Below are 13774 nucleotides of genomic sequence, written 5' to 3'. Positions count from 1 at the left end.
GTTTCAGGTTATTTACTTGATTTTTAAAGTATTGCGCAACATTTATGACGTCAGAGCTAGTTACAGCGGACTGGCTAGCACACAATGGAAAGACTGATGTGAATTTTATAAGGCGTGCGTAGGTTGCTTCCCTACATCACCCTCTACTGAATTTTTTTTGAATGTAAATGAAAAAAATTAATTACAAAATTGGAAGCGAGAGTACAGCTTAACTCCCTATGAAAACTTAAAATTGAAATGAAACATATAGAAATATTAAAAGTAAACTTATTACCTACTTCAATTATTTACTCGTAAATTGCTGGCATGTTCACTGCCTCTTAAGCAACATTATCACTCAAAATTTAAGCAAAATCAATGAAACACTTTGGCATACATATTGCCTTAGACAGACAAACACATATGTAAAATTATGAAAATCTTAAATCCATTAAATTGTCTGTAAATATTTTACATACACAAATTCAAAGAAAATAACACAGTTATTCATGATACATAAACAGATAATTATATCTTAGCAGTCTTTTCTAAACCTGAAAGAAAATTTCACAAATCATGACAATTTCAATTTTACACACGTGGTTGTAGCCGCTTTGGCTGGCGTTCTACACTTCCGTTCACAAGGGTAGAGGAGGGGAAGTTGCTATGGTGTGCGTCCTTCACGTTCACTCTGAATTACATGGGGAAAGGGGAGGGGTCACTGTGAGTTGTGTCCAAGTCACTCCACACTTTCACGCAGCTACCAGGCTGCCATTATCTGGTTTGTCCTGTAGAAGAAACAAAAAGAGTGCCTCAGACTCTGTTCACTTAATATCTAAGGGTGGGTCACAATGAAATGGGGATATATACATTTGTCTTTCAATATGTTACTGGAACAAAGTTAGCAGAACTTTTCCAATTTTACTCTCGCAGTTACTTAATTGTTATAAAATCGGTAAACAAACTGCTCAAAACGCTGTTAGTCACGTACTAGAGAAAATTTATGCTCAAGGCATACAATCATAAATCCTATTTAATCTCAATTTATTATTTCTGGGCCGGAACACTGAACCAATGCTCGGTACATTCCTGACAAATCTGTATTTTATTTACTTAACTGACTCATCTTCGATTACCTTATTCTTAGAGATAGTATGAGTATATTTGATTAGCAGTTGTTTTCTCAGCCTGTTTGTACATGTGAGTAACTTGTGGTAATAGTAAAGTTCTGAGTGTTCAAAACACACTACGTTTAGTTGACTACTAAATCCACTTATTGGTCCTCTGCTTCTGTGTCAGTTCCACATCTGCAATTATGTACTTACTTCATCGAAGTGTATTTATGCTGAGATATAAATAATGTTTCACGTCTGCCATTATGTTACTCAATTATGTTGCTAGGGTATGTACTTATTTAACACTCACTCAATTAACATTTAACGCATAGGATAGCACATTTATTTCATATCTATAGTGTATTGCAGCTGATCAATTTGCTCACGTAGCAATCCATTTCCACTTGATTGGATGCTGAAACCACAGGTAATCTCTCTCGACCTACCACTAAAATGCATTAAGTAATTATGGCCGAGCGTAATGCTAAATTCCTTAAACCTATAGGACACCATGAGCTGCTCTGTCTCATCTAACATAAGGGTACCTATGGTCGCATTCACGCCTCCAACTCGTAACCTCAATACGTGTAGGTGTGTCCTGTCATACACTACACCAAATAACAGCCAGCTCCAACCTTATAAATACTTCAGGGACGTGTCCTTCACGTCTCAACCACAAACACTACTCAATTCTATTACACTGCCATTCCTTGCTACACAAGGTGAGTTCATTTTTACAACTTATCTGTCTGTTTTTCATAACACTAAGCACTCTCTCTTACTATTTATTAGTTAGCTCTAATGCATACACTAGGTCTCATTGCCAGTTCAGATCCTGCTTATAAACGAACTTGTATATCTTTTTTAAATATTATTGTGGAACCATTTCCAATAAAACAACCCTTTTTACTTACAATATTACCAGGATTCTATACATACTTGTTACTCAAATACATTTGTATCTTAATTATGTCATACTTCTCTATTGTTTATGTCACTGTTAGGTTTGTCACATTAGGTATTTTCTTCACTAATCGGTGGATAGAATGGTTACAGAACTCATGGCTTGATAGCCATGACGGAAAATTTTTGTATTGCAAAGGAGTCGAAACTTTGGTGGATAGGAAAGATGAAGATAGAGTGAGACCTGAAAAGAGAAAGAAGATCTCACCCAGCTGGGACTGCACAGCTGCCACACTCTGTAGAGGCTACAGAACAACTTCCTCCTTAAGAATTCATTAGCTTAATGCTGGCTTGATAGTCACACCGGAAGATTTTAGTATTTGAGAGTAAGAGCCGAAATTTTGATGGATAGGAAAGATGAAGAATGAGTGAGACCTGAAAAGGAAAGAAGATCTCACACAGCTGGGACTGCACAGCTGCCACACTGTGTAGAGGTTACAGAACAACCTCCTACCTACAGAATTCATTAGTTTATTATTGGCTTGATAACGATAACGGAAAATTTAAGGTGTTGGAAAGAAGAGGTCGAAATTTTAGGTGGATAGGAAAGATGAAGAGAGAGTGAAATCTGAAATGGGAAAGAAGCTCTCACACAGCTGGGACTGCACAGCTGCCACACTGTGTAGAGGTTACAGAACACCCTCCTCCCTACAGAAAGCATTCACTACCTATGAACTTCTTTAGGTCGATCACGTTCCTGAGACCGAATAGGTTTTTACTCTTAGAGTACTCTAGCCTATATGCATTGGCATGTGGTTTTCCTATGATCCTGAAAGGTCCTTGATACGCGAACATGAATTTCTTTGTTTCTGCATTTATTTTCTTTGATTTTTCCTTGGTTTTGAGAAGGACTAACTAACCTATTTCAAAACTGGTGGGCACAGCTTTGCGTCATGACGCTTCTTTCTTTCTAATGTTCTTTTCCTTATATTTGCCCTAGCCTTTAACTTCTTCTTGTCTGTGTTTAGCTTACTTCTACTAAGATTAACACCTTCGTCCCAATATCTCCTATTTTTCAGAACTCGTATAGGCAGCTCCTAAGTTTCATCATTAGTTACTACATGTTTATCAATAAAAGGTACCGTAATTACTCCGGTTATTGGCAAGACCATTTTCAACTGGCTTCTTTCAAAGTCAACAACACTCTGATATTTTGACAAGAAATCTATGCCAATTAAAACCCCAATACTGAGATTATTTACAATTAAGCATGGATGATCAATTAAATTACCATTAATGTTAAAGGGCAGCAAAGCTTCTTGTTTTACCGTTTTTGACACCTTGCCAGTAGCACCAATTATTCTTAGTCCTGATACCCTCATTACGGTAAGCTTGTCTTTACTAGGTAATGCACCAAAGAAGGACTGAGATATCGCACTCACCTCACTTCCACTGTCTAACAGACAACGTACATTGATACCCAACATATTCACTATTATTATAGGGTGGCTTATACTAGGTTGTACAGGTGGTTCCTCAAACTCATCCAATAGTTCCTTTTGGACTTGTCTCCATCTAAAGTGATCGACATCTGTCTTCATTACATTTAGGTCAAAGGGTGTAGGGGTTTCATGAATTACATTTTCAGCTGCCTTTTCCAGTCGGCCTATTAATTTTAAATCGAAACACCGCACGACTTCATTACATTTAGTTTGCTGAACATGACCCAAATTACTGTAGTCTGAGCGATTCTGCGCCTCCAGACCAGGCATAACACTAGTTACAGCTAAACCACTTTCACGATTATCGTCGGGTTCCTTCTCAAGTGACAACTGGTCACAGCTACTGGGTTCATCGACCCCCAACAGGCTATCCTGTACATTCTCACTTACCTCCTGTCCTAAATCTATTAGTACAGTATCAACATCCTGCATAGGCACTTTAGATAAGAGCACATCATCCTTATCGTAAATATAAGCATGAATTTCTTCTGCTTCTTCACCTGACAATTCAGTATTTTGTAGCTCTTTCCTACCGTTACACTGCTGCGCGTTCTCTTTCTCTTCCCACTTAGAAAGCGTCTCTAACACGGTATCTATCAAATACTGTGAGTGGTTTAATATTTCTGCAGTATCATTGGATGCTACCGACCCATCATCCGAATCCTCAGTTTGAGAATTCTGATCTGTCATACTAATTATTGTAATTACTGGCTTAGGAAAAGTAACCGCCTGGTGAGCGCCAGTGTCCTCATAGACGAGAACTAGTTTTCCTGCCTCGGCCTACTACTGTTTCCTTTATTTCCATTATAGTTAACTGGCACAGCATTGCTTTCCGCACTATTGTTTACCTGCATAATTTTGTTCGGAACAAAATTACTATCATTTGGATGCCATTGTTGGTTCTGATAATTATTTCTCCAATTCCTACCTCTCTTAGGATGGCGAACGCCTACTGTTCTGATGTTTACATTGCCATTCTGCTCGTTCCTAAAATTACTACTAGTCTTATTACCATTTCTGTTATTACGTGGTTGCTCCTCATTGGAAGCAACACGCTCTACGCGTTCAAAATACTCAATGAAACGATCAAGATTGTCTCTAGGGGCAGATATAATTCTAGTTTGCCAATACCATGGCAGTTTGGCTTCAAGACCTAGTATTATCATTTCAGGTTTCAGCTTTTCCGCCAAAGGTGACAAACGTGAAATCCATGACCTAGGAAACTCTTTAATAGATTGCTTGTCTGCACTTAAGCGTTTTCCACTCCAAAATTCTCTCAACACTTCATTTTGCTTATTGCTAGACAAATACTCATTAATGAAAACTGTTTTAAATTCCGCTAATGTTTTACACTTCAACATAACATCAGCTGACCAGCGCATGGCGTCACCTGCTAAATGGCTTCTAATAAATGAGATTTTCACTCGTTCAGACCAAGTTGGTGGAATCACATCTTCAAAATCGTTCCAGAAATCTAGGGGGTGGATATTTTTACCTGGATCGAACCGCAAGAACTGCCGACATCTGATAAATGCGGCGTTTGCAGCTACAACTTGTTGCATACTACCATTACCAGAAGTTACTGAAGCTACTTTACTCTCAATGTTAGCAATGTTAGTACTAATATTTTCTGCTCTCATTTCAACATTATCTTCTCTTTGCACAACATGAGTAGTATCAGTTTTGATTGCATCTACTTCTGCTTGACATATGTTTGCTTTTATATTAACATCTTTAAACCTATCTAAGCACAGTTCATATTCCGCCTCGATCTTTTCTGTTAACTTGTGCTCCAGCTTCGCATCTTTCGTTTGGAAGTCTTTACGAACCTCAGAAACTTCGGATTTTACTGTTTCATACATTTCAGAAAATGGTTGAGCAACCTTTTTCTTAATATCCTCATGATTGTAATCAATTTTATAATTGAAACTGTCCAGATCCTCTTTCAACTTATTGCAACCAACCTTGAAGGTATTGTCTCCAATCGTTTATTAAAATTAGTTTGGCTGGCCACAATCTCATACTTTAATTCAGCTGTCATTTTAGCATTACTGGTAGCTATTGCCTGTAATATAACATTTAAATCAATAGCCCCAGGATATTTGGGTTGCTCACTAGCTGGTTTTTTATCACACTCAGGTGACAAAAAACTAGCTGCAATACCAGAATCATCAAACGAAATGAAACATCTGATTGATCAGTCATATCTAACTTATCCTTTTTAAACTCTGCCATCTCTGATAACTGTTTCGTTTTTAACTCATCAGATAAACTATCATCCAATAAATTAACAATTTCTGATTTCTGATTTACTACAGGCGTCTCTATTATTGAATCATTGCCCCTTTTCACACTACTCTCAGGAGACAATACTTCATATTTCACTTTAACATTACTATTTTCATGCATATTTACACTTGAACCGTTGTCTGGATTTACAGTTCCTTCAACAGACGTAGGTCCTGATCTAGGTTTAACTTCTGTTTCGTTTTGCGGTTCCATCCCCGACAGTCTTTTAGTGCAGGTTAGTAAAAAATTTAACAGCTTTTCACTTAACTTTGTTCCTTCTGCACGACGTATAGCGTTGCCGGTGCGGCATACCAGGATTACTGATGCGACGCGGCACGTTGAACTGCAGACGGCACTTCAACGGCTGCTGTGTGTTTGCGTGGCCCACAACTGCAGGTGCGGCTCCGGTTGCTCCGGCGGACGACTGCGGTGAGGCGAAACTGGCTTCTCCCGATGCCGGCAGCGCCGCTAGACTCAGTGCCAGCTCCGTCAATCGAGATGCGTTGTTAATCCAATTGCGTCGTCCACATGTACATGTAACACTATGACTGTTCTATTACTCAGTTGCGTGTCGCATTTCACTCGCGAATCCGAATATTTAAAAATCACTTTCACATTTACTCAGTTTCTTTCCCAGCTGATGCACCATATGTGGGGCGGCAGGTGGAATAATTGGTGGTTGATCCTATTATTTATTTAATGCTGTTGTTTGCCATTCTCAACACTGGCTCTCTAACTACAATATTGGCAACCAGAAAGTGATTAGCAAAACGGAAGCCTGTAATTAGAATTCGTAGTGCCCACTTCATCTGAGAAATACATTTATAGCTACAGCTTATAGCGCTGAGGAATTAGGAGATTGTCTGGGATTCATAATCAAAAATCATTCTCTCTAAAATGTTCACTATATTCTGAAAGTCACAGACCAAAAAGAATCCACACAATCCAACTACCAGAGCAGTTCAGAGTCTAATGCGCTGATGCAACTATAACTGTTCAAATTAAATTTTTATGTGAATGCTCGCCATAATTTGATGATAATATTCATCAAACGCCACGCTAATAATGGTAGAATGTCTGTCCTGTGGCGGGACATGAAAATACGACATACGCAAACTAAAGGTAGATAATTAACGTCATCCCAAAATTAACACTTCACTCGAAAACGATTTCATGGTTACGCGTATCCCGAGTACCTTATTACTGCATCCAAGGCTGTTTATATCAACGATACCGACACGACACGACTCCCAACACAGGTGGTGCGCTAATCAGCATCTGGAGAGAACTGGGGCCTTCCTTTCCTCGCGCAGCGTTCTTACATACGAAGCCGCGGTGTGGACGGCTAAGGGAACGCCTGATCAAATCTGCTCTCCCGACTAGCCACTGGGCTAGTAATGCACCACTTTAAGTTATCTAATAAATCATTGCTTCCTTTGCTGATCGTCGATGAAGCTCTCAATTTAAATGTGCAATCAGCACAAAAGTAATTATAATAAAAGTCTGATGTGGCTAAGTCAAATATTTTGGGGGAGAGAATTAATTTATTTACATTACACGCAGTAGATGAGCTCTGAACTTGCTCTTTGGAGATATGCTATAGCTATAGTTTTATAGTTATTCTGTTGAAACGTCTCACATCTGTATGATTATATCGGATCTCCCTTCTGCTTAAATTTAAACATCCTAACTTTTGTTTATTCGCCTACTTAATCTATTTTGCCCCCCCGTGAACCATGGACCTTGCCGTTGGTGGGGAGGCTTGCGTGCCTCAGCGATACAGATGGCCGTACCGTAGGTGCAACCACAACGGAGGGGTATCTGTTGAGAGGCCAGACAAACATGTGGTTCCTGAAGAGGGGCAGCAGCCTTTTCAGTAGTTGCAGGGGCAACAGTCTGGATGATTGACTGATCTGGCCTTGTAACATTAACCAAAACGGCCTTGCTGTGCTGGTACTGCGAACGGCTGAAAGCAAGGGGAAACTACAGCCGTAATTTTTCCCGAGGACATGCAGCTCTACTGTATGATTAAATGATGATGGCGTCCTCTTGGGTAAAATATTCCGGAGGTAAAATAGTCCCCCATTCGGATCTCCGGGCGGGGACTACTCAGGAGGACGTCGTTATCAGGAGAAAGCAAACTGGTGTTCTACGGATCGGAGCGTGGAATGTCAGATCCCTTAATCGGGCAGGTAGGTTAGAAAATTTAAAAAGGGAAATGGATAGGTTAAAGTTAGATATAGTGGGAATTAGTGAAGTTCGGTGGCAGGAGGAACAAGACTTTTGGTCAGGTGATTACAGGGTTATAAATACAAAATCAAATAGGGGTAATGCAGGAGTAGGTTTAATAATGAATAAAAAAATAGGAGTGCGGGTTAGCTACTACAAACAGCATAGTGAACGCATTATTGTGGCCAAGATAGACACAAAGCCCATGCCTACTACAGTAGTACAAGTTTATATGCCAACTAGCTCTGCAGATGATGAAGAAATAGATGAAATGTATGACGAGATAAAAGAATTATTCAGGTAGTGAAGGGAGACGAAAATTTAATAGTGATGGGTGACTGGAATTCGTCAGTAGGAAAAGGGAGAGAAGGAAACATAGTAGGTGAATATGGATTGGGGGGAAGGAATGAAAGAGGAAGCCGCCTTGTAGAATTTTGCACAGAGCATAAATTAATCATAGCTAACACTTGGTTCAAGAATCATGAAAGGAGGCTGTATACATGGAAGAAACCTGGAGATACTGACAGGTTTCAGATAGATTATATAATGGTAAGACAGAGATTTAGGAACCAGGTATTAAATTGTAAGACATTTCCTGGTGCAGATGTAGATTCTGACCACAATCTATTGGTTATGAACTGCAGATTGAAACTGAAGAAACTGCAAAAAGGTGGGAATTTAAGGAGATGGTACCTGGATAAACTGAAAGAACCAGAGGTTGTAGAGAGTTTCAGGGAGAGCATTAGGGAACAATTGACAGGAATGGGGGAAGGAAATACAGTAGAAGAAGAATGGGTAGCTCTGAGGGATGAAGTGGTGAAGGCAGCAGACGATCAAGTAGGTAAAAAGATGCGGGCTAATAGAAATCCTTGGGTAACAGAAGAAATATTGAATTTAATTGATGAAAGGAGAAAATATAAAAATGCAGTAAATGAAGCAGGCAAAAAGGAATATAAACGTCTCAAAAATGAAATCGACAGGAAGTGCAAAATGGCTAAGCAGGGATGGCTAGAGGACAAATGTAAGGATGTAGAGGCTTGTCTCACTAGGGGTAAGATAGATACTGCCTACAGGAAAATTAAAGAGACCTTTGCAGAGAAGAGAATCACTTGTATGAATATCAAGAGCTCAGATGGCAACCCAGTTCTAAGCAAAGAAGGGAAAGCAGAAAGGTGGAAGGAGTATATAGAGGGTTTATACAAGGGCGATGTACTTAAGGACAATATTATGGAAATGGAAGAGGATGTAGATGAAGATGAAATGGGAGATAAAATACTGCGTGAAGAGTTTGACAGAGCACTGAAAGACCTGAGTCAAAACAAGGCCCCGGGAGTAGACAACATTCCATTAGAACTACTGATGGCCTCAGGAGAGCCAGTCATGACAAAACTCTACCATCTGGTGAGCACAATGTATGAGACAGGCGAAATACCCTCAGACTTTAAGAAGAATATAATAATTCCAATCCCAAAGAAAGCAGGTGTTGACAGATGTGAAAATTACCGAACTATCAGTTTAATAAGTCACAGCTGCAAAATACTAACGCGAATTCTTTACAGACGAATGGAAAAACTGGTAGAAGCCGACCTCGGGGAAGATCAGTTTGGATTCCGTAGAAATGTTGGAACACGTGAGGCAATACTGACCTTACGACTTATCTTGGAAGAAAGATTAAGAAAAGGCAAACCTACGTTTCTAGCATTTGTAGACTTAGAGAAAGCTTTTGACAATGTTGACTGGAATACTCTCTTTCAAATTCTGAAGGTGGCAGGGGTAAAATACAGGGAGCGAAAGGCTATTTACAATTTGTACAGAAACCAGATGGCAGTTGTAAGAGTCAAGGGGCATGAAAGGAAAGCAGTGGTTGGGAAGGGAGTAAGACAGGGTTGTAGCCTCTCCCCGATGTTATTCAATCTGTATATTGAGCAAGCAGTAAAGGAAACAAAAGAAAAATTCGGAGTAGGTATTAAAATCCATGGAGAAGAAGTAAAAACTTTGAGGTTCGCCGATGACATTGTAATTCTGTCAGAGACAGCAAAGGACTTGGAAGAGCAGTTGAACGGAATGGACAGTGTCTTGAAAGGAGGATATAAGATGAACATCAACAAAAGCAAAACGAGGATAATGGAATGTAGTCAAATTAAGTCGGGTGATGTTGAGGGTATTAGATTAGGAAATGAGACACTTACAGTAGTAAAGGAGTTTTGCTATTTAGGGAGTAAAATAACCGATGATGGTCGAAGTAGAGAGGATATAAAATGTAGACTGGCAATGGCAAGGAAAGCGTTTCTCAAGAAGAGAAATTTGTTAACATCGAATATAGATTTAGGTGTCAGGAAGTCGTTTCTGAAAGTATTTGTATGGAGTGTAGCCATGTATGGAAGTGAGACATGGACGATAACTAGTTTGGACAAGAAGAGAATAGAAGCTTTCGAAATGTGGTGCTACAGAAGAATGCTGAAGATAAGGTGGGTAGATCACGTAACTAATGAGGAGGTATTGAATAGGATTGGGGAGAAGAGAAGTTTGTGGCACAACTTGACTAGAAGAAGGGATCGGTTGGTAGGACATGTTCTGAGGCATCGAGGGATCACAAATTTAGCATTGGAGGGCAGCGTGGAGGGTAAAAATCGTAGAGGGAGACCAAGAGATCAATACACTAAGCAGATTCAGAAGGATGTAGGTTGCAGTAGGTACTGGGAGATGAAGAAGCTTGCACAGGATAGGGTAGCATGGAGAGCTGCATCAAACCAGTCTCAGGACTGAAGACCACAACAACAACAATCTATTTTGCTTCCTTAATTTCTAAGACAAAAACCATAAAGTCATGAATTTCAACTAACATTTTAATTTGTGAGATCCAGAATACTGTTTCTACTAAATTATTATGCAAAAGGAATCCAAATATAAATTTTTAATTTTCTAGCTTTTTTCTGTTGCGCCGATGATTTTTACAGAAAAACGTCCAAATTTCGAAAATGGTTAAAGTTATTGAACTGATATTCAACACATATTGATTTAGTATTACTCCTGACATGCTAGAAACGTTTCAGGTTATCTACTTGATTTTTAAAGTATTGCGCAACATTAATGACGTCAGAGCTAGTTACAGCGGACTGGCTAGCACACAATGGAAAGACTGATGTGAATTTTATAAGGCGTGAGTAGGCTGCATCCCCACACCTTGATGCCTCAGAACATGTCCTACTAACTGGTCCCTTCTTTTTGTCAAGTTGTGCCACAAACTGCTCCCCAATTCTATTCAATACTTCATCATTAGTTATGTGATCTACCCATCTAATCTTCAGCATTCTTCTGTAGCACCACATTTCGAAAACTTCTATTCTCTTCTTGTCAAACTAGTTATCGTCCATGTTTCACTTCCATACATGGCTACACTCCATGCAAATACTTTTAGAAACGACTCCCTGACACTTACATCTATACTCGATGTTAACAAATTTCTCTTCTTTTGAAACGCTTTCCTTGCCATTGCCAGTCTACATTTTATATGTGATGTGTTGGCAAATGTGCCAACACCTTGTAGATAGAGGAGGCCGAAATGCACGCTATAATCTAACGCAGACGGGCGTGACGTCTGGAACAGGATACGTAATGAATGCTATAAAGAAAAGTACGTAGCTGCTGGGATACTTAACTTTTAATCCATCATTTGTGTATAGCGTTCTTGATGATACAAGTGAGACTCTCTATAGAAATGGTTAATGGCGCCTTGCTCGGTCGTAGCGATGGACTTAGCTGAAAGTTCTTCTAACTATCTCTCGGCAAATGAGAGAAAGGCTTCGTTAGTGTAGTCGCTAGCAAAGTCGTCGTACAAGTGGGGCGAGTGCTAGTCCGTCTCTCAAGACCTGCCGTGTGGTGGCGCTCTGTCTGCAATTACTGACAGTGGCGACACGCGGGTCCAACATGTACTAATGGACCGCGGCCGATTTAAAGCTACCACCTAGCAAGTGTGGTGTCTGGCGGTGACACCACAATATGCTCTCTACTTCGACCACCATTAGTTATTTTGCTCCCCAAAGAGGAAAACTCCTTTACTACTTTAAGTGTCTCATTTCTTAATCTAATTCCCTCAGCAGCACCCGACTTAATTCGACTACATTCCATTACCTTCGTTTTGCTTTTGTTGCTGTTCATCTTATATCCTCCTTTCAAGACACTGTCCGTTCCATTCAACTGCTCTTCCAAGTCCTTTGCTGTCTCTTGACAGAATTACAATGTCATCAGCGAAGCTCAAAGTTTTTATTTCTTCTCCATGGACTTTAATACCTGCTCCGAATTTTTCTTTTGTTTCCTTTTCTGCTTGCTCAATATACAGATTGAATAACATCGGGGAGAGGCTACAACCCTGTCTCACTCCCTTCCAAACCACTGCTTCCCTTTCATGTCCCTCGACTCTTATGACTGCCATCTGCTTTCTGTACAAATTGTAAATAGCCTTTCGTTCCCTGTATTTTACGCCTGCCGCCTTTAGAAATTGAAACAGAGTATTCCAGTCAAGATTGTCAAAAGCTTTCTCTAAGTCTACAAATGCTAGAAACGTAGGTATGCCTTTCCTTAATTTTTCTTCTAAGATAAGTCGTAAGGTCAGTATTGCCACATGTGTTCCAATACTTCTACGGAATCCAAACTGATATTCCCCGAGGTCGGCTTCTACCAGTTTTTCCATTCGTCTGTAAAGAATTCGCGTTATTAATATGCAGCTGTGACTTATTAAACTGATAGTCCGGTGATTTTCACATCTGTCAACACCTGCTTTCTTTGGAATTGGAATTATTATATTCTTCTTGAAGTCTGAGGGTATTTCACCTGTCTCATACATCTTGCTTACCAGATGGTAGAGTTTTGTCAGGACTGGCTCTCCCAAGGCTGTCAGTAGTTCTAATGGAATGTTGTCTATTCCCAGGGCCTTGTTGCGACAAAGGTCTTTCAATGCTCTGTCAAACTCGTCACGCAGTATTGTATCTCTCATTTCATCTTCATCTACATCCTCTTCCATTTCCATTATATTGTCCTCAAGTACAAGGCACTTGTATAGACCATCTATATACTCCTTCCACCCTTCTGCTTTCCCTTCTTTGCTTAGAACTGGGTTTCCATCAATGGTGTTGATATTCATGCAAGTGGTTCTCTTTTCTCCAAAGGTCTCTTTAATTTTCCTGTAGGAAGTATCTATCTTACCCCTAGTGAGATAAGGCTCTACATCGTTACATTTGTCCTCTAGCCATCCCAGATTAGCCATTTTGCACTTGCTGTCGATCTCATTTTTGAGACGTTTGTATTCCTTTTTGCCTGCTTCATTTACTGCATTTTTATATTTTCTCCTTTCATCAATTAAAGTCAATATTTCTTCTGTTACCCAAGGGTTTCTACTAGCCCTCGTCTTTTTACCTACTTGATCCTCTGCTGCCTTCACTTCTTCATCCCTCAGAGCTACCCATTCTTCTTGTACTGTACTTCTTTCCCCCATTACTGTCAATTGTTCTCTTATGCTCTCCCTGAAACTCTGTACAACCTCCGGTTTAGTCAGTTTATCCAGGTCCCATCTCCTTAAATTCCCACCTTTTTGCAATTTCTTCAGTTTTAATCTACAGTTCATAACCAATAGATTGTGATCAGTGTCCACATCTGCCCCTGGAAATGTCTTACAATTTTGAACCTGGTCCCTAAATCTCTGTCTTACCACTATATAATCTATCTGACACCTTCTAGTATCTCCAGGATTCTTCCATTTAT

The sequence above is a fragment of the Schistocerca cancellata genome, chromosome 7 (genome assembly GCF_023864275.1).
Source record: "Schistocerca cancellata isolate TAMUIC-IGC-003103 chromosome 7, iqSchCanc2.1, whole genome shotgun sequence".
NCBI lineage: Eukaryota > Metazoa > Arthropoda > Insecta > Orthoptera > Acrididae > Schistocerca > Schistocerca cancellata.
The sequence above is the reverse complement of the archived record's forward strand: the minus strand, read 5'-3'. Positions refer to the sequence as shown.